We start from the raw sequence: 23,585 nt of genomic DNA, 5'->3' as shown, positions 1-23,585 counted from the left end.
GACATGTTCTGAGGCATCAAGGGATCACCAATTTAGTATTGGAGGGCAGCGTGGAGGGTAAAAATCATACGGGGAGACCAAGAGATGAATACACTAAAGAGATTCAGAAGGTTGTAGGTTGCAGTAGGTACTGGGAGATGAAGAAGCTTGCACAGGATAGATTAGCATGGAGAGCTGCATCAAACCAGTCTCAGGACTGAAGACCACAACAACAACAATAGCCAAATCAATTATGTCTTTGTGTCGAAGTTTTCGTGTATTCTATTCGGTGGTTCTTCATTCTTCAGTACAAGAGTAGGTGGTAAAGCAGTGGTGTCATGAGGCATTTCATTCAGCACGTTTTGAAATAAGTGTAAATATCTGTCCCAATGCTGATGCTTTGTGTGACAATAAAGTCTGCATAGCATATTGATTTCTTTCATAATCCGTTCGGAGGGGTTACAATGTGGTGAGTACAATGAAATAAGAAGAGGTTTGATTTTATGATTCCGAAGCATGCGTGACCAAACAGCAGATCTGAATTGCGATCCGTTATCTGAAATGACTTTACTAACGTGTCCAACTTCACGTAAGAAATTTTTAACAAATGCGTTGGATACAGACCGTGCAGTGTCTTTACGTAACGGTGTGAAGGAAACAAATTTTGAAGTAAGTTCAACAGCGACTAGAACGTACGCAAATCCATTAGATGTTCTGACAAGCGGTCCCAAGAGCTCAACAGCAGCAAATTATTTTAATTTAGAAGGAATGATAGGAAACAGCGCAGCACGATTGGAGATAGTAGATGGTTCCGCCTTTTGACAAAGTTTACAAACAGACAATACTCTTCGAATTCTCTTTTCCATATTGTTAAAATAACAAGTCGGTCGAAGAATATGATAACATTTTCGTGGGCCAAAATGTGCATAACTGAAATGAATGTACCAAATGACCTTATTAACTAAATCGTCAGGAATGCAAAGTACCCATAGCTTGTCATCAACAGTGCAGCGTTTGAACAGTATGATGTTTCTAACCAGATAATAATGCCGAATCTGTGTGTGTGTATTTTCATGCCATTTGCTCTTGATGTCTTTCCAAATCGGATCTTTGTGTTGTTCATGAGCAATGTCCTTTAAAGATGTTGTGATGAAGTTTTCAAAGGCGACTTTCTGAATGGAAAGAATACTGAAATTTTTCTCAAGGTTGCCTTCTGTGTTACTTTTCTCAAGCCCAGCCGGTGCGCGTGACAGTGCGTCCGCAACAATGTTCTCCTTGCCTGGAATGTAGACTACTGTGAAGTGGAATTCTTGCAGAAACAATGCCCAACATTTTAACCTGTCATGATTTAATTTTGAAGACATAAGAAATTGTAATGCACGATGATCACTGTATACTTTTACGTGCTTACCAGAAAGAAAGAAACGGAATTTGTTAAATGCCAAAACGATAGCTAAAGCTTCTAATTCAGTAACGGAATAATTTTTTTCAGATTTTTTTAGCACTCTGCCAGCAAAGGCAATGGTTTTCTGAACGGTAGTGTCATTTTCTATGGCTTCTTGAAATAAATGGGCACCAAGACCGACTTTAGAAGAATCCGTGCTAAGGCAGAAATCTTGTGACAGATCTCGATGAGCTAGTATTGGCGCGTTAAGTAGCGATTCTTTCAAAGAATTGAATTCCAACTGTGCTTGTTCGTCTCAGTTCCAAATAGTATTTTTTCCAGTGAGAGAACAAAGTTTTGGTGTAACAAGAATTTGCATATTCAGAAAACGACGGTAAAAATTTACGAGACCTAGAAAACTGCGGACATGTTTTTTTGTGGATGGAACTGGAATGGCTCAGATTGCTTCTAACTTTTCAGGATCTGGCTGAATGCCTTCAGAAGAAATAATATGTCCCAAAAACATCACCTTTGACCTACCGAATTCAGACTTTTCCAAGTTAACTCTAATTCCAGATTCCGCAAAAATACGTAACAAACAGTTGAGGATGCGATTATGTTGTTCCCATGAAGCTTCTGCTATTAGAATATCGTCCACATATAAGGTGATGTGACGTTTTAAGAACTCAGGTAGTATGGAATTTAGCCCGCGAATGAATGTTGCCGAAGAAATGTTCAAACCAAAAGGAAGTTTCCGAAACTGATAACAAACGCCGAAACAAAGGAAAGCTGTGTATTTTCTACATTCTGGATGTAGTTTGATCTGATAGAAGCTGGATCTGAGATCAATGGAAGACAACACTTTTACACCATTAAAATTTTGAAGAAGTTCTTCCAACGTTTGCGGCCTGTTTGTTTCAGGAATAATGATAGTATTGATTTGTCTCGAATCTAAGACAAGCCAGATCGATCCATTTTTCTTCTCAACAACATGTAACGGATTGTTGTATGAGCTTACTGCAGGCTCAATAATGCCCTCGTCAAGCATAGATTGTATTTCTGTTCTAACACGGTCCCTATAATGTGCTGGAATTACGTATGGTCTAACACAAAATTTAGTATGCTCACGAACACGAAATTGGTATTGAAATCCCATGATTGTTCCTGTTTTGTGAGTAAAAACTGTGGCATGTGCTTGTAAAATCTCAAAAAGGTCCTGCCTATTAGTGTCATTACAATTCTCAATTGTTTGAAATTTATTCTGAATTAACTCATTAGTTTCAAATATGCCATCGATATCATCCCTGTCACTACTAGCAGAGTGATTGTTAGTATCTAGTTCCGTAGAAAATTCCAAACTGTTGTCTAACAGAAGGTAAAGCCGATTAATTTCCTCGTCATGGTATGAGAGCCAATCTTCAAATTTCTAAGTTATTGACTTACGTTCTTTCTCTAAACTTGCTTTGTATTCATTCAAAAAGTCTACTCCCAGTATAATTTCCGTCGACAATAATGGAACAATAAGAAAGTTCACAGAGAAGCTGTGGCTATGACAAAAGAATTCTAAGTTGGTTTGTTGGCGTACATCTACACTTTTTCCAATGATAGCACCTTGTAATTTAATCTTACGTAACGGAAGTGTGGGGCAATCGTTCGATTTGTAGCATTTTCTAAAGGCTGTTTCACTAATTACTGAAATGGGACTGCCAGAGTCAAGTACTGCCGTAAATTTTACGTCATTTACAGTAATGTGAATCACAGGATATGCAATGTTGTTATGTTTTACGTCGTGTTCCTGAAATAAGATGACCCTAATGTCTTCCATCTTTACGTAATTATTAGCTACGGCAGCTGCGTCGTCAGTTTCATAAGTACGTTTTGTGGCTGCCAGCGGTATGAGTCATTGCCTATTGTCTCTTTGTTGGCGCGCATCGTTATTGGGATTTGAAGACCTAACTTCTACAACTTCACCGTGACGAGAGGGCCCTGCCCTGTTTGAATCCCGCCAGTTCTGATACAAATCAGGTCTGTCGTTACGACCATATCATTTGTCGTCATGTTGGTAGATTCCATAGTTTCTTTCTTGTCAATCACGTGGTAGAGAATTTCTCTCTGAATCGTAACTGCGCGCTGGACCATTGCATCTGAAGTTATTCTGTCTCCCTTGATAATAATTATCTTCGTTCCCATATTGTCTGTTTCTCTGATTGTCTCTGTGATAGTCATTACTGTGGAGAGGTGATCTTTCCCTGTAATTATTACTACTCTGCCAACGGTTGTCATACTGGTGGTATCTGTTTTGGTCCCGATTTACGTTGTAAAAATAGCCTTGACGTGTATTATTTCTGTCATCGCAGAATTGTGACAGATGTGACCTGTAATTGTTGTGCTCCTGTTTCGCGTTCCGCGATTGTCATTGTCTATTTCCAGTTCTTGTAACAGTCCCTGAAAAGCTTCAATGTCGTCTTTGCAACGTCCTGCTAAAATAATATGTCGTAAATGTTCAGGCAGTTTGATTAAGCAAATGCGGATGAGTTCTGAGGAGCTGTATGGGTTTGAAAGATACTGATTCTTATGCAACGTGTCATCAAAATATTTCATAAGACTGGAAAATTCAGATTGTTCGAAACGATTCATCATTATGATGCTATGTTTTACTCGGTCTTGTGTAGCTTGAGACCAATACGCGAAGAGGAAGGCATGATAAAATTCTCCTTCACTGTGACAATCGTGAATGACCGATCGCATTCTTACAGCTGGTTCATTCTCCAAGTAGCCACACATAAATTCTAACCTGTGCTCCAATGACCATTTGGGAGGAAAACAATGAGAGAATTGATGAAGCCATGCTTGTGGATGAATGTCGTTGTCAGAATTCTTAAATGTTTTGAATTGATCTGTAGTAATGAACAGCTTATAGTCAAAATCATCGTGTCGGCGAGTCGCATGTCGGTCATTGTTACGTCGTTTCGGCGGTTCCATTTCAAAATTCGGTGCACCTTGCCAATTTCTTTCATAATTTCCGAAATTCCATGTGTTATTATTTTGTGTCTTTTCCGTATTTCTAAGAGCCTCTTCCCGTGTTGGAGAGCGAGTGTCCTCTGAAATTTCTAATTTTTGTACTACTTGTGCCAACTGATCTTGTACTTCCCGGATTTCTCTTTTGTGTTGCGTATTAATTTGATTCTGATTTTGTTTGAATTTTCTAATTTGTTCATACTTTTCAGTGTCCATGAAGGCTACAGCTCTTGTGTCATTCAGATCATCATCTACCTTTGTAGATATGTTGGTGAACTGATCTGAAAGTTCTGATACTTTATCCCATAGTGAAATTATTTCCTCTGTCTGTTTTTCTGAACCAAGTTTCAGAGTGTCCATTTGTGTTGAAATCGTGTCTACTGTTTCCTTTAAGTTTTCCTGAGGTTTTGCAAGTTGCGTAACCCAATCGGTAGATGCAATTGAGTCAATTTTAGCTTGCAAATTGTCGTGATTTTCATGAACAACAGTTTGCAGTAATTTTGTGGCTGATTCGTGATTCTGTAATGCATTTTCATGACGCGAAAAAATAGGTTGGAAATGCTCACAAATTTGTGTTTTTACGTCATTATAGACTTTTTGACATTTCGATTCAATGTTATGTAACTCAGTAGTTAAATCTTCACTTGTTTGTTCAAGTGTGGTGTCTAACTTCCGAAGATTTTGTTCCATTTTGTCTAACTGTTGCTGTGTTTGTCTCTGGTGTTGTTCCATTGTGTCTAACTTTTGTAGATTTTGTTCCATTGTGTCTAACTTTTGAAGCTTTTGCTATGTTTGTCCCACTTGTTGTATTAATTGTAATAACAATGCACTGGTGTCTGAAACATGTTCCTCAGTGCTTTTCGGCAGTGAATTTGCACCGGCAACATTCACATTTTGATAAGCAGAAAATATGTCTTGACTTATTTGAGAAAACGGTGAGGACCCAAAACCTGAATCTACAGTATTTGCGAGATTGTGACCTGTCATTTCGGAGTCCTGAGGCGAGCTATTGCCGACCGATCGATCGATAATGTTTCCCTGTTCACTAATTGTTTCAGTGTCTACGCCATTATTTGCCGCCCGCTCCATTTCCCTATGCACAATTACCAAATTACTAGTTTGAACATTAGTTAATTCATAACACGGTGGCGCTAACACACTGCTTTCGTCTTCACATTTCTCAGTTTACTTTGGAGCCTAGTACTACGTTTTTCACACGCCATTATTGTCACAATATTTCACATGACAATACAGAAAATCACAATTTGAAGAGCAAAAATAAGAGAACACATTATCATAGCACTGAAAATAAAATCTAGTTAATTGCAAGCGAAGCTGCGAAATACTTGGTGCAAATTTACATGCGGGCCACACCTGTTTTACTGTACAACAATGAAAGACTGCAACTACAAAGGAGATTCTCTCTACAATTACGCGCTAGCAATAAACAAAATCTACACTAATTACACAAACTACAAGAAAAAATCAGAAGAATCTAGTGAGGTATCCTCGGCTAAGGGTCGACATATGAGACGTCCCCTTAGAAAAATTATACATAACTGTGCTTAAACTGACACACAATATTTTCAGCGCAATGCAATCTGACTTTCAAAAATCCCTACAAAAGAATGGCCCTGACTAACATTAACGTACACCTTACACAAATCACTTACCTCACCAAAAATCTTCGTTACTCGAACTACTGCAATACAGCGAGCGCCACTACTGCCAGCTAAATAAAAGATTCAAACTACTGAAGGCACTAACTACTAATTGGCATAGTTAGCAAATGAAAGATTTTGATAGAGAACAAACAATGTATTTACCTCAATAGTGTTCAAAAGTCATAATGTATATAGCAGTTCCGCCATCTCTCTCCTCACATCCACCACTGCTGGCGGCTCACCTCCGACTGCGCAACGCTACGGGCTGTTCACATCCAGCTGCCCAACACTCCAATGGCAGACAACAATGCAAACTAGCCACAGACTGCACACAGCAAAGCCAGTGATTTCCATACAGAGCACTATGTGGCGTTACCAATATAAAAACCCAAACAGTCTACTTACAATAACTCTGGTACTTGCTTATTTTTTGTATTCTCTAGTAAAAGTGACTTGAGGTTGCACTAACTTCGCTACCTGAGTAAAAAATCGCAACTGCCTTAATGTTTTGAATTTCAGCTTCTACAGTTGGTTGGTACGTTTCCTCTATCTCTGGCCTATCCTCTTCCATAAGTGCATCTTTAATGTTATCTCTCATCTTGTATCCGAAGAATCTCATTAGTGGTCCACTTATTTCGGCCGTTCGTGATTGGACCATGTCAAAAGGCATACGCGTTTTACGACTCCCCTTTATTTCTTTCGCTCTCTGGAGTACGATCTGCACCCTGAAATTGATTATTATTACTATAATATTCCCTGTCTCCACTGTGGTTATATCCGATCGTAAAACCTCTTCGAAATTCACCTCTTCCACTTCTAGGTGGACTACGGTTACTATTGTGAGGTCTGTCTTCCTCTCTTCTACCTTGCTCGCTATTATCGTTCGACATGTTATTCCTGTCTGAGTTACAGTGATTACGGCGGGCTGCAAGCTTCCTGTTGTTACAGCAGCCTTCCGGAACTTCTTCGTTGTCTGAAAGAGCGTCCAGCTGTTCTAATATGTACATGAGGTCTTTAACTCTTGTTTTTACATGAAGTAGTCTCTCCTGTACAGATAGTGGAAACGTAAGAACTATTATTTCTACTAGGTCAGATTCACGTAAAGGATCAGTTAAATACTGGTTCATTTCCCAGTGGTGCTGAAAGAACTCCTTATAACCATCGCATCCACTGTGTTCAAAGCTGTTAACTTCAAATATTTCTATTCTTATACCGTTTTGTGTACTTGTGTGCCAGTAGTGGTTTACGAATGTTCTAACAAATGCTTGGTATGTTTTACACGTGTTACTGGCTCCTGTTCCCCATGATACTGCGTCGCATTCAAAATGACTGACTACAAATTTGATTTTCTGCTGTTCTGTCATCCTGTCAGGTATGATGCCCTCAAAGTGACGAATGAAAGCAACAGGATGCATACTACCTTTACTAGAAAAGTTATGAACTTTGTAAGCATTAGGATTACCCTTCACTTCATTAATATGACACCCTTACGTTTTTCCTGTTCAACTCATTCTTCGCGTTTCTGTTTTAACACAGCTTCAGTATTATCTATATTTTTACTCACCTCACTTAAAGGAGGTATGTTTTCTGCCTTCTGTTCTGTTTCTCTCAAGCGACCCTGAATCGTATTTGTGTTAGCACTAGAAACAAATACTATTCGTGATGCTTTATGGCTAAGGACTGCATTTTTGTCTTTTGAGTCTACGAGTTGTTTGTTTTACATTTCATGAGTGTCATTGCAAGTTCTGTTTATTTTACTCTGATCATTACTTAATTTAACGACCTTATCCCAAACTGAAAATACAAAAGTATCTTGAGCTTGCATGAGATCATTTATTTTCATTGCTTCATCATTAGTCTTATCATTAACCTCTTTTTACACTTACCCCATTCTTTACTGTCATGTTAAATTCTTTTCTCGCAAGACCCTATCCTAGTTTCATGAAAATCAACCCTGGTCTCCAAATGTTTAATCTTACGATTAGTTTTTGCTGTCTCCTCTTTCGTTGTTTCTATTTATCAGCAAGTAATTTTGGCCCCTGCTCTATCTTTTCTTCTAGCCTAATTTTTAATTCTTCTTGCAAAGATACTAACTCCATTAACATTTCAACCACATTTTTATTATAATCTTGAGTAGGCAATCTATCAGCTGATGCTGTTCCATGGGTTAATCTATTTGTTCTACTTTATGATTTATGACAGTGTCAGAGTCATCACCTCTGACATTACCATTCTCCTTATTTAACTTATTAACATTCATGTCTTCTACATCAGAATCCACCCTCTCATATCTCACTCTTACCACTATCTGAATCACGTTTTCTGGGAAAACTTCAGTTTATGCGTCAGACGATTCAAGTAGATACTTATCATCTATTTGATTTTGTACAATTTCCTCTTTACTTATATTACTAACTTCATCTGGCATGCCCTGCATTTGGCTTGCCTCTTAAGTTTCATTACTGTGAGGCTGCACTGTCTCTCTACGTCTAAGATTGCACCACAGTTTGCTTTCCCTCGACATTTTCTATAATAAATTATTATGAAACAATTTAACAATATTCTTAAAACATACCTGCGGTTGTCAATACTAGCATCCTCTCACTAGCTGTAAAGTGATCAGCGTACATGCTATCTTATTCTCCGGTGAGATGCTGCTGCTCGCCGCATTATTTTTGTCGTCGCTCGCTGACGTTGGACTGCAGCTGATGGAGGCGACAGGTGTTGCTTCCATGTCACCCAACTCGCCTGCTGTAGGCTGCTCTGCGAACTGCTCCCTGAAGCATTGTTTCTCGTAGCGGTGAATTAAACGTAATCCCTTTGAACCGCGCACACACAAATTTACACTTCGATTTGCGTTTTCGCGTTTTCACTTTCAACTACGTGACGCGGATTACTGAGCGGCATTTATAAAGTTTGCTGTCTAACAGTCCAAAGAAACTTACTAAAGTTCAACCAGGATATAGTTCCACAGTACACACAGTATCACTTTTCATTTTTTTCATTGTTCATACATTATTGAGTCAGGCATTTTATAATAATCATTGCGGTCACCTGTTCTCACTATGATTTTCACGTCTACCCAGTTCACAGTTGTCATTAGCGTATAGTAGCCTCTTCTTTTAACACACGTTCCCGCCAGGGAAGCCATGTATAAATTATGTGTGCTTTGGAAGTCATATCTGGAAGGTGGACAGATCTGGAGAGATTGGAGTCTCTAACCGTCCTTCCCACCACCCTTTCATCGTCTGAAGTTGTGTCCACAGCGCAGAAGACAGCCCGTCGCTCGTGGGTTCGTCTTCATCGGAGGCTGCTACGCTGTTAACCTGAAGCTGTGATTGTGCTTTTTATGGGATGCCACTCCCCCAGGTTAGTTTCTGTAACTCCAGAGAGCAAGATCTGTAGTACTGACAATGATGGTAGGCGACACTTCTCATTAATTTTACCTGTTTGGTTATTATTTAAATATTCACACATTTTACACTGTCTTTTACAACACTCGACATAGCTTTCTGCATTGTAAGATAAATTTTCTGTCCAGCTGCCCGAGATGGCCGAGCGGTTCTAGGAACTTCAGTCCGGAACCGCGCGACTGCTACGGTCGCAGGTTCGAATCCTGCCTCCGGCATGGATGTGTGTGGTGTCTTTAGGTTAGTTAGGTTTAAGTAGTTTCTAAGCTCTAGGGGACTGATGACCTCAGATGTTAAGTCCCATAGTGCTCAGCTCGAATCAGATATACAGGGTGAGTCACCTAACATTACCGCTGGATATATTTCGTAAACCACATCAAATACTGACGAATCGATTCCACAGACCGAACGTGAGGAGAGGGGCTAGTGTAATTGGTTAATACAAACCATAAAAAAAATGCATGGAAGTATGTTTTTTAACACAAACCTAAGTTTTTTTAAATGGAGCCCCGCTAGTTTTGTTAGCATATCTGAACATATAAACAAATTCGTAACCAGTGCCGTTTGTTGCATTGTAAAATGTTAATTACATCCGGAGATACTGTAATCTAAAGTTGACGCTTGAGTACCACTCCTCCGCTGTTCGATCGTGTGTATCGGAGAGCACCGAATTACGTAGGGATCCAAAGGGAACGGTGATGCACCTTAGGTACAGAAGAGACTGGAACAGCACATTACGTCCACATGGTACACGTTCGACAGGCGTTTAATAGGACGTGGAGGACGCATAAATTGGCCATCCCGTTCTCCTGATCTTACTACTCTGGACTTATGTCTGTGGGATACGTTAAAGGAGAATGTGTACCGTGATGTGCCTACAACCCCACAGGATATGAAACAACGTATTGTGGCAGCCTGCGGCGACATTACACCAGATGTACTGCGGCGTGTACGACATTCATTACGCCAGAGATTGCAATTGTGTGCAGCAAATGATGGCCACCACATTGAACATCTATTGGCCTGACATGTCGGGACACAGCCTATTCCATTCCGTAATTGAAAACGGAAACCACGTGTGTACGTGTACCTCACCCCTCATGGTAATGTAGATGTACGTCAGTGAAAAGGACCAATAAAAAGGTGTTAGCTTGTGGACGTAATGTGCTGTTACAGTCTCTTCTGTATCTAAGGTCCATCACCGTTCCCTTTGGATGCCTGCGTAATTCGGTGCTCTCCGATACACACGATCGAACAGCGGAGGAGTGGTACTCAAGCGTCAACTTTAGGTTACAATATCTCCGGATATAATTAACATTTTGCAATGCAACAAACGGCACTGATTACATATTTGTTTATGTTCAGATGTGCTAACAAAACTGACGGGGTTCCATTTAAAAAAACGTAGGTTTGTGTTAAAAAACATACTTCCGGGCATTTTGTTTGTACTTTGTATTAACCAATTACACTAGCCCCTCTCCTCACGTTCGGTCTGTGGAATCGATTCGTCAGTATTTGATGTGGTTTACGAAATATATCCAGCGGTAACGTTAGGTGACTCACCCTGTATATGTCCGGCTCTGAAGAACGCCCGAAAGAGAGTGACTAGCGCTGGCAAAGAGCTTCGTCTCCTAGGCGCGCAAAAGCGACCAAAAAGTGTCTTAAGCACTTCGGTTGCGGTATCGTTACTCTTATGTTTCTCAAAACTAGTAAAATTTAATAAACGATAACGATATACTCGTAGGGTAACCATGAGATATTGTCGTATAAAAAATTGGGTTAAATGCAATGAAACGTATGTAATTAATTAATAAGAGAAGTTAGGTGTTTTGGCGCCTAGCTCTCGAATGTAGCGACCAATCACAAGCAAATTCAGTACAATTGGCGGACCATCCCACGAGACTGGTACATACTGTACATCTGTCGCTTGTAACGAATCATACATAATATCCCTATCAGCGGAGGTACTTATCGTTGTCGTGCTGTATCCTTCTGCCATCGTATTGTTGTCGATGTTGCAGTAGAAGGCGGCGCTGAAGATCTCGTAGCCCCTGCTGTAGTACCGCAACCGCCGGTGCGCGATGAATCGCCGTTGAAGATGCCGGCTGGAACGACATGGTTTCGATCTCGCCTTTTCATCCGCATTACTTTATCACTCCTAAGCACGACTAAAGCTCGGTGCATACAACTGCACAACTGTTGCAAAATGAGTAGCTCACAACCCCCACGGCAACTGCCTAAACTGCCACAGGCGTGGGACGTAGTTCACATAATATCTTTAACCGTGAGAACTACAATTGTAATTCAACAACCTTTAAAGAAACCTAATATTCGGACCTTAACCAATCTCACATTTACTTATTACAAAAGGTCCTGCCTATCGAAGTTAAGATAATACTTTTGTAAACACTTCGCAGAATTCAAATCCAATTCTAAACATTCCAGACTTCATATTCCGCAACTAACATATTCCAAAATCCAACCCTATTTCAACACTTTGCAGGATCTTATCTATCAAGTAACACTTTCCAAATACCTATTCCAGACGAGCCCCCCAACTGCGAGCTAACATCCCAAAGATGTTCGGGCTCACATGCGGTTTCTCTTCGTCGAAATGCCTGACTCAAACGCGTGTATAGGTTGTACCGTACGTGTCGCATGACACGCCCAAAATTAGACACTTGTGACCCTTGGTTTAAATTGTCTGGCTGATGGAAAGTTTGCAAAATACAAAGTTAACATAACATATAGTAACAGTAATAATAATATCGTGAACAACATTAACGACAAATGAATGATGTAGGCCACACAGTTGCGATTTTGTTAGAATAATGTTTCTTCAGAGAGCAAGCTAATAGCGAAAGTGGTCGTATTTAGAATTACTGTTACACTGGAGCCCATATCTTTTTGACACAGATTTATTATTCACAATCTCATAATGAAATACAAGTCATGTAGGGGAAAATAACGTTAGAGTTCACACCAGGCGAGCGGCTGCTCACCGCTCAGAGACTAAGTCCCGCGATACCACCCAACGCTAAATTTTCTAAGTGGTTTCTCTTCCAACCTGTCTAAAGACGGACTGTCCGCTTTCGCGTCTGAATCCGAACTGTACTATTTGGTGTCACCGGCCGAACTGTCCGCTTTCCCGTCTGCACCGGCACTGCCCCCTGCCCATCCCCGGACGCGTTTCCCGCCCGTCAAATATCCTCGCTTAACTGGTTAGGGCAGTTCCATTTCCTGAAGCCGTGAAACTGATTGAGTACAGCTTGTTCTACATTATTTTACATTTTAACATATTTAAATAATTAAAGCAATAATATCCATTACATAATAAACGTTAATTCTTTTACAAAAAAACAATACAATATTCTTCCTCGGTTTTAATGTCACGGCCAGTAACCCTGCATCACTGCGCTTTCTGATACATAAATAAAGAACAAAAGTAACTATTATGCACTATACTTTACAACAAATATTCTGTTACCTAATGATTCAATAAGGTGTCGTACTGTCATCGTTCAATGTGTTTTGTGTAAATGAAATGATGATCCGATCCTTAACTTAAAATACTGGTAATTTAAATTCACTATATCTTTTAAACAAATAAAGTTACAAAGTTGATATGTACAACATTTGTCATTTGAATGATGCACTTCTGTATGATATGTCGATCGTTATGACCAACCAAAGCGTTCAGATTTTCCATTCAGGTCTTCGTTACAAAACTTGTTAATTTCACTTTAACATAAATCCTCAATATTTATACATATAATCAACATTTAAGTTTTATGGGGATCACCACAAAATTTTATGAAGGATGGTAGATTAAAATTACCGTGGCTCTATTTCCTGTACTACTAAAGAATTAAATAGTTTTCATAAATTTTTCCCTTTATGGCCGATATTAGATCCGCCATATTTAACACAGCTACATCTTCGTGGCCACCAACACATTCTACTGGGTTTTCTCTATGACGTAGGTTCTCAACTGTTTCACTGACATACTACAGCACTTGTGCCTCTGTAGACAATAGACGCCTGTCAGTTTTCCCATCTCGTGGTGGATCTGCACCCTTTGTGGCACACGGTCCTGGACGACAGGGTTCGTTTCACAGTTTCTGTAGGCTGAGACAATACACTTGTCAATTCCCCATCTCATGGTGAATCTGCGTCCTTTGTGGCTCACGGGCCTGGACGACATTTCGTATAGGCTGAATCCTCCGGCCATATGCTCAAATGAGAGCGAAATTCTCGTTAACTCACATGCTCCAGCATCCACCATACAGTCTGGACCCTACATCATCGGACTTTCATCTCGCACTTTCATCTGTTTGGTGTTATCGAGACATTCTTGGCCGGCCAACGCTTTGTGACAGATGCGGAAGTAAGCTGTCCGCAGATGGCTATATTTTAGCAAAACTGACTTCTACGAAGATGGCATATTGAAACTTGTTGCTGGTGCAAAAAAAAATTTCTTGAGTGAGAGGAGCTTCCGCCTCTGTTACATTATGTACAGTGGTCATCAGCAGGGGAGCAACTGACGCAAGCGACGGATACACTCCTGGAAATTGAAATAAGAACACCGTGAATTCATTGTCCCAGGAAGAGGAAACATTATTGACACATTCCTGGGGTCAGATACATCACATGATCACACTGACAGAACCACAGGCACATAGACACAGGCAACAGAGCTTGCACAATGTCGGCACTAGTACAGTGTATATCCACCTTTCGTAGCAATGCAGGCTGCTATTCTCCCACGGAGACGATCGTAGAGATGCTGGATGTAGTCCTGTGGAACGGCTTGCCATGCCATTTCCACCTGGCGCCTCAGTAGGACCAGCGTTCGTGCTGGACGTGCAGACCGCGTGAGACGACGCTTCATCCAGTCCCAAACATGCTCAATGGGGGACAGATCCGGAGATCTTGCTGGCCAGGGTAGTTGACGTACACCTTCTAGAGCACGTTGGGTGGCACGGGATACATGCGGACGTGCATTGTCCTGTTGGAACAGCAAGATCCCTTGCCGGTCTAGGAATGATAGAACGATGGGTTCGATGACGGTTTGGATGTACCGTGCACTATTCAGTGTCCCCTCGACGATCACCAGTGGTGTACGGCCAGTGTAGGAGATCGCTCCCCACACCATGATGGCGGGTGTTGGCCCTGTGTGCCTCGGTCGTATGCAGTCCTGATTGTGGCGCTCGCCTGCACGGCGCCAAACACGCATACGACCATCATTGGCACCAAGGCAGAAGCGACTCTCATCGCTGAAGACGACACGTCTCCATTCGTCCCTCCATTCACGCCTGTCGCGACACCACTGGAGGCGGGCTGCACGATGTTGGGTCGTGAGCGGAAGACGGCCTAACGGTGTGCGGGACCGTAGCCCAGCTTCATGGAGACGGTTGCGAATGGTCCTCGCCGATACCCCAGGAGCAACAGTGTCCCTAATTTGCTGGGAAGTGGCGGTGCGGTCCCCTACGGCACTGCGTAGGATCCTACGGTCTTGGCGTGCATCCGTGCGTCGCTGCGGTCCGGTCCCAGGTCGACGGGCACGTGCACCTTCCGCCGACCACTGGCGACAACATCGATGTACTGTGGAGACCTCACGCCCCACGTGTTGAGCAATTCGGCGGTACGTCCACCCGGCCTCCCGCATGCCCACTATACGCCCTCGCTCAAAGTCCGTCAACTGCACATACGGTTCACGTCCACGCTGTCGCGGCATGCTACCAGTGTTAAAGACTGCGATGGAGCTCCGTATGCCACGGCAAACTGGCTGACACTGACGGCGGCGGTGCACAAATGCTGCGCAGCTAGCGCCATTCGACGGCCAACACCGCGGTTCCTGGTGTGTCCGCTGTGCCGTGCGTGTGATCATTGCTTGTACAGCCCTCTCGCAGTGTCCGGAGCAAGTATGGTGGGTCTGACACACCGGTGTCAATGTGTTCTTTTTTCCATTTCCAGGAGTGTATTTCCCTGCAGCAACAACGGCGCAGTTCCTTCTTCTATCCAGCGCAACGGTTTCTTGAGAGGTTAGGTTCAACTGTGCTCTTTTCCTGTGTGTATCCCGTTGTCTTGTGAATTCACGGCGTATTTTGTCAGCAGGCCTATGATGATAGCCACTGTAAATCCATGCTGGACGAAGGTGTTTATCACGATCACGCTCCACAATGGGAACGTCTAATGGGCTTGCTACGCCACTGATTACTTCCGCGTACAAATCTCGCACAGTTCAGACACTGGAAGTCGGATGGTACGAACAGCTTCACCTAGCTTCTGAATCCATAAACAGAAACGGAATCTTCTTCTTCTTCTTTTTTTTTTTTTTTTTTTGAAATTTTTCTCTTATTAACCGTAAATTCGCAATATTGCTCTCAAGCAACTTCAAAATTGGGAACTGTATTCTGCAACTTGTTGCAAGTTTCGTACTTGGAAGAACAAAGGTGCTTCTAAGCAATGTTCAATCTCTCATACACAACGATATTCTGTTGCCCTAAAACATGCTGTCCAGAAACCTCCCCACACGTTAGTATTGAACCGGTGCTGATATCCCTGAACATGAGTGGCACGAGATTTTTCGTCTGGCCAGATATGACTGTTTCATGAATTCAGGACAACTACGGAGTGAACTTACATTCGTCTGTGAACGTAGCTCGACATGAAAACATGGGTGCGTTGATACATCGGAGCAGTAACCACGCGGAGCAGGCAAGGCGGTGCGGAAAATCAACTGGAGCCATAGTGTGAACGCTTTGTAAGTGGTACGAGTGTAATTGTTGGTCATGCAAAACGTCCCAGACGATACTGTGACTAGTAACAATTTCACGCGCAGATGTCCGATTACATGTTGATGTGTTCTCTGCAACGCGATGTGATATTCCTGGATGTGGCCGCCTCTATTTTATTATTCGAGAATCTTGGCTTGATGCACCAAGGTGCTACTTCATACCATATACAGCAAACCAGCATGTTATGAAGTGCAGGTGCGTGAGTTAACGAACATCTCGTTCTCATTTAACTACATGGTCGAAAGAGTCAACCTACAGGAATTGTGAAACGAACTCTGTCGTCCAGGACTGTGTGCCACAAAGGGCGCAGATTCACCACAAGATGGGGTAACTCACAGGCGTTTATTGTCTATTGAGGCCTAAGTGCTGTAGTGTGCCAGTGAAAAAGACGAGAATCTACTTCATAGGGAAACCCAGTAGAAGGCGTTTGTGGCCAGGGAGATGTAGCAGTGTTAAATATGGAGGACCTAAGATCAGCCATAAAGGGAAAAATTTATGAAAACTATTTAATTCTGTAGTAGTACAGGGAACGCAGCCACAGTAATTTTAATCTGCCATCCTTCATGAAATTTCATGGTGATTCCAATAAAACTAGAATGTTGATCATATGTATAATAGTTTAAAATTTTCTGTTAAAGTGAAATTAACAAGTTTTGTAGCAAAGACCTGAATGCTAAAATCTGAACGCTTTGGTTGGTCTTAACGGTCGATATTTCATATATAAGCGCATCATTAAAATGACAAATGTTGTACATATCAACAATGTAACCTTATTTGTTTAAAATATATAGTATATTTAAATTATCAGTATTTTCAATTAAGGATTAGATCCTCATTTCCTCCACACAAAACACGTTGAACGATGACAACATGACACCTTATTGAATCATTAGGGAATAGAATATTTGTTGTAAAGTATAGTGCATAATAGTTACTTTTGTTCTTTATTTATTTATCAGAAACCGCAGTGGTGCAGGGCTACTGGCCGCGACATTAAAACCTAGGAAGGATATCGTATTGGTTTTATGTGAAAGAATTAACGTTTATTATGTAATAGATATTATTGTTAATTTATTTAGAACGTGAAAGTAGTCAAGCTTTGATTAATTAAATATGTTAAAATGTAAAATAATGTAGAACAAGCTGTAGTCAATCAGATAGACGGCTTCAGGAAAGGGAACTGCCGTAGTTAAGCGAGGATATTTGGCGGGCGGGAAACGCGGCCGGGGATGGCCGGTGCAGACGCGAAAGCGGACAGTTCGGCTGGTGACACCAAAGGGTACAGTTCGAATTCAGACGCGAGAGCGGACAGTCCGTCTTTAGACAGGTTGGAAGTGTAAGCACTTAGAAAATTTAGCGTTGTGTAGTATCGCGGGACTTAGTCTCTGAGCGGTGAGCATCCGCGCACCTGGTGCGAACTCTACACTTTTCGCGTAGATAACTTGACTTGTATTTCGCGATGAGATTGTGAATGTTCGAGCTGTGTGAAATGTACACTCCTGGAAATGGAAAAAAGAACACATTGACACCGGTGTGTCAGACCCACCATACTTGCTCCGGACACTGCGAGAGGACTGTACAAGCAAAGATCACACGCACGGCACAGCGGACACACCAGGAACCGCGGTGTTGGCCGTCGAATGGCGCTAGCTGCGCAGCATTTGTGCACCGCCGCCGTCAGTGTCAGCCAGTTTGCCGTGGCATACGGAGCTCCATCGCAGTCTTTAACACTGGTAGCATGCCGCGACAGCGTGGACGTGAACCGTATGTGCAGTCGACGGACTTTGAGCGAGGGCGTATGGTGGGCATGCGGGAGACCGGGTGGACGTACCGCCGAATTGCTCAACACGTGGGGCGTGAGGTCTTCACAGTACATCGATGTTGTCGCCAGTGGTCGGCGGAAGGTGCACGTGCCCGTCGACCTGGGACCGGACCGCAGCGACGCACGGATGCACGCCAAGACCGTAGGATCCTACGCAGTGCCGTAGGGGACCTCACCGCCACTTCCCAGCAAATTAGGGACACTGTTGCTCCTGGGGTATCGGCGAGGACCATTCGCAACCGTCTCCATGAAACTGGGCTACGGTCCCGCACACCGTTAGGCCGTCTTCCGCCCACGCCCCAACATCGTGCAGCCCGCCTCCAGTGGTGTCGCGACAGGCGTGAATGGAGGGACGAATGGAGACGTGTCGTCTTCAGCGATGAGAGTCGCTTCTGCCTTGCTGCCAATGATGGTCGTATTCGTGTTTGGCGCCGTGCAGGTGAGCGCCAGAATCAGGATTGCATACGACCGAGGCACACAGGGCCAACACCCGGCATCATGGTGTGGGGAGCGATCTCCTACACTGGCCGTACACCACTGGTGATCGTCGAGGGGACACTGAATAGTGCACGGTACATCCAAACCGTCATCGAACCCATCGTTCTACCATTCCTAGACCGGCAAGGGAACTTGCTGTTCCAACAGGACAATGCACGTCCGCATGTATCCCGTGCCACCCAACGTGCTCTAGAAGGTGTAAGTCAACTACCCTGGCCAGCAAGATCTCCGGATCTGTCCCCCATTGAGCATGTTTGGGACTGGATGAAGCGTCGTCTCACGCGGTCTGCACGTCCAGCACGAACGCTGGTCCAACTGAGGCGCCAGGTGGAAATGGCATGGCAAGCCGTTCCACAGGACTACATCCAGCATCTCTACGATCGTCTCCATGGGAGAATAGCAGCCTGCATTGCTGCGAAAGGTGGATATACACTGTACTAGTGCCGACATTGTACATGCTCTGTTGCCTGTGTCTATGTGCCTGTGGTTCTGTCAGTGTGATCATGTGATGTATCTGACCCCAGGAACGTGTCAATAAAGTTTCCCCTTCCTGGGACAATGAATTCACGGTGTTCTTATTTCAGTTTCCACAGGACTACATCCAGCATCTCTACGATCGTCTCCATGGGAGAATAGCAGCCTGCATTGCTGCGAAAGGTGGATATACACTGTACTAGTGCCGACATTGTACATGCTCTGTTGCCTGTGTCTATGTGCCTGTGGTTCTGTCAGTGTGATCATGTGATGCATCTGACCCCAGGAATGTGTCAATAAAGTTTCCCCTTCCAGGGACAATGAATTCACGGTGTTCTTATTTCAGTTTCCAGGAGTGTATTTGGGATCGAGTGTAACAGTAACACTAAATTCGACCACTTTCGCTATTAGTTTGCTTTCCGAATAAACATTTTTCTAACCAAATTTTAACTGAGTGGCCTACATTATTTATGGATCGTTAATTAGGTTCCGGATATTATTATTACTGTTATTATATGATAAGTTAACTCTGTATTTCGCAAACTTGCCATCAGCCAGACAATTTTATCAAAGGTTCACAAGTGTCTAAATAACGGCGTGTAATGCGACACGTGCGGTACAACCTATACACGCATTTGGGTCAAGACATTTCGACGAAGAGAAACCGCATATGAGCCAAAACATCTTTGGGACCACAGCTCGCAGGCACCTCCCACACAAATTTTGCGATATTTTCACAAACGACAAGAGCAGCCACAAGTGGGGCGAGTATTGTCTTGAAGTAGTTTGACACCGTCAGCATCGATGTTGTGGCATTAGTCACGAAAGGCTTGAGCATGATCACCATAGTTTTAATGTAGTCTGCAGCATTCACAGTGGTACCGTATTCAGCGAAATACACCAAGAACACGCCATGCTATCCCAGTAGAGTGCCACAAGCACTTTTCTAGCAGAATGAGTCATTACTAATTTCTTCTTACTGGTAAGCAGCTTGTTTCCACTCGATAAGGACCTGTTTGGTTTCGGGTGTGATGTGGTACGGCCACGCCTCATCACCAGTGAATGTTTCTTTGAGGATGTCATGCCTTTCTGCTGCGTAACGCGTTAACTGATTTAAGCTTGTCATTCGCTGGCCCTTGAGGTTATCTGTCAGGTTCCTAGGCGCCCAGCGAACACTAACTTTACGAAATTTCGTCGTTTCATGAAAATATCTTACACTACACCATGGGAAATGTTGAAATGCTGCGATAAGATTCACAGTTGTGCACGCCGGTTCTTCAGAATTGCTACTTCAATGACTTCGACATTCTGCGCGGTTGCATCTGTTAACGGCCGCCAGTAGCTTGGTGAATTACAAAGTTTCAGACGGCCCTCTTGGAAGAATGCACACTATCTGGAGGCATTAGTACAATCCATACAGTCGTCCCTAAACACACCAGGCATCTCTCTGTGAATTTCACCTGGTTTATGGGCTTTGGTCCAGAAATATCGAACTGCAGTTCCCTGCGCTTCACAAGTTCATGGCAGTAACATGCCCACCGTGTTTGTTTCGTTGCTCAATCTTCTCTCACTAGATCTGCTCAGCACATGAAAAGAAAGATCCTCTGTAGCGCAAACTTCACACTTTACTTTCCGATCTTCCCCCATACTTCCAGACTAGGAATGGTAGTGTTCCGTAATATAACAGACGTCGGACGACGATAGTAAGAAACTACCATGTGGATCAGATGGGGAAAGTCTTGCATGTACACGAGTACTATCTAATAAACCACGCCACATCGTAAAAGGTACGTTATCGTCTCAGCAGTACTGTACTAATTCTTATGGCATGTGTATGTTGCTCATTCTGTCGGCATTGCTATTAAAACAGCATTAACCTTTTTTCCGATTTTTATATGTACTGGCTAGTATCTATTTCGCATGCCATTACAATAACACAGTTTGATTTTCTTATTTGTCACCACTGAGCCATACAGGAAAATTTTGGAAACATGTCATTGCACAGTAGTATTTTCAGAAGCTTGGATTTACATTTATGTAGTGAATTCTGTCACTGGTAATGTAAATATTTCTCTCTTTGGATTAACTTGGTCAGTTTTTGATTAATATTTATTGGAAGTGTTTTTTGTAGTTATCCATGTAGAGCGGATCTTCTGTGTGTGAGAGATTTCTTTCTCTTTTCTTCTGCTTTATTACAATTTTATAAAAAAAAAGTCAAAAGCTGCAGCTAGAGCTGCAGGTGATGTAGCTAGTTGTAATTCCATAGACAGAGATGGCACAACCTGAGAGAGTTCTTCTGGCAATACTGATTTATCTGAGGCACATAGGACAGTGTCCGACAGGATTAGGCAGAGTAATCTTTCTCTATAAAAAGTGGGACAAGAAATGTCAGTTGGCGACTCTACTTCGGAAACTGAGCCTGCAGGATATACTTTTTCACAACAGTCAGGTTCTTTATTTATAGATTCAGACTTTGCGTCGACAACTGTTGACAAAACTGAGCCAGTCTCCACTACTTCCGGTAGTGATGCCACAGATAACGACGATCTTTTGCAGATGTTGTTATCAGAGCTTAAGGCATTCAATAAAAGTTCAAGGATAAGATGAAGGTGGTTAAGGAAGTTGTACGTGAGGAGCTAACCCTCTAATAAATAATCTAAGGTCGGGAGTTGAACACACTGAAACGTCCGAAATCTCACAGCTAAAGCAGCAGGATAACAAGTATGAAATCCGTATACAAAGTCTCTAAAGGGAGTGCGTATCGCTTAACGCTAAAATGACAGAATTTTCTACCCAAGAACAGTTAAATACAGTTACCAAACAGGTTGACAAACTTTCTGTAACTGTGACTCAACTATCTAGCAATGCGGACAATAATTCTGATCTTACACAGCCTGTTTCATTTGCCGATTCTGAAGAATCTTCACCATTTTAAACACGGACAAATGACCATAACCTCCCACCAGAATGATTATCTGGACACGAACATTTTCTCACTGTTCGAAAGTTTAAGGTTTTTCTAAATTCTCCCAACCTTGTGCAACCAAGAGAGTGGCCACAAGAATTCAAATACTGTCTCATGGCCAACTGATCATAAACTTGAATATATGTGTGTCTGTCTAGAATCTGAACCAGCGACAAGAATGAAAGCAATTGCACAATAATGCCAAACGGAAGGTGAATTTTATCACGCATTTTTGTTGGTGTACTGGTCTGAAGCAACGCAAGACAGTAATGAACTATATCATTATGCTAAAGAGTTTTGAACAATAAGTTTTTTTTCCAACCTGGAAGACTTTTTCAGCAAATGATAGGCAAGAATCATTTCTTACCGATCACATACAATCCTTCTGAATATATAGGAATTTGTTTGACTAAACTACCGACACGCTTACATCACATCATTTCGGCAGGACGCTATAAAGATAACATTGAGGCTTTTCAAAACTTATTGCAAGAACTCGAAACTGACAGTGAGAAATTTTACTCGCGAACAAAGTACAGAGACGGCAACAGACAAAATTTTCGATCACAACGGGACAGATCAGATGATGGGTGTTCTGAGAATCGGAATAACAATTATGAACACAATAATCAGTTCGCTGACAGTCGTCATCATAATTATTCAAGTAATTGGCATTTGAGAGATTAGTCGTATAGCAGCGGCAATTTCGGAGACAGAAACAGACGTCGTGGTTGTAGGAATCACTGGAATTACGGCAAGAATGACGGTTCTAACAGACCAGTACATTCAGAGAAATAGTAATTGTCGTGAAATACGAAACTTTAATTCAAATCCAGGAACTGAGACCACTGATTTCAGAACACATGACTATGATTACAATCAAACAAGAGATAGTGCCGATGAAAGTAATAAAGAGGTACGAACGCAGAAATTTCATTGTGGAACGACGCGCTGAAGTAAATTTGGTCAGGTCACTAATCAAAGAGACAATACTAAGCGCGATGGGCTGCACAATAATGACAGGTGGTGCACACGGAAAATGATTCGTTTGTCGACCAAGGGAGAGTTTCTACGCATACTGTAAATTTTAGACATTGTGAAACCATAACAATAGAAATGAAAGAGATATGTTGAAGAACCCAAATTGAAAGGAATTAGTGTTTTCATTGGAGGGCTAATTACATGGCTTGGTCAGATGATGATAGTTTGAAGATATTAGAGAAATTGTAGGAAGAGAAGGTATACAATCAGAACATCTTAATTCATCCTATAGTGTGAGTTTATGTTGGACAGGTTTCTTAATGTGCGATATTAGACTCGGGTCGTCCTGTTTCGGTTATCAATGAGGCAGCTTTCATTAAATGCTAGGAATTAACTGTTTGTCCAACATTTCCATTGGAACGAATCAAAATTAAGGGTGTTATTACTCGTAAAACGGTAGCGATCACATTTGTCAAGGTCATCAGTACACTGTGTAGCAGCGAACACGAGAACCAAAATGAATTTAACATGAATCTTTTTGTTCAGATTAGTGTTCTGTATGTATGTCATTATGAGGAATTCCTCAACAG

This window comes from Schistocerca cancellata, chromosome 9 (assembly GCF_023864275.1).
Source record: "Schistocerca cancellata isolate TAMUIC-IGC-003103 chromosome 9, iqSchCanc2.1, whole genome shotgun sequence".
Classification (NCBI taxonomy): Eukaryota; Metazoa; Arthropoda; class Insecta; order Orthoptera; family Acrididae; genus Schistocerca; species Schistocerca cancellata.
The sequence above is the reverse complement of the archived record's forward strand: the minus strand, read 5'-3'. Positions refer to the sequence as shown.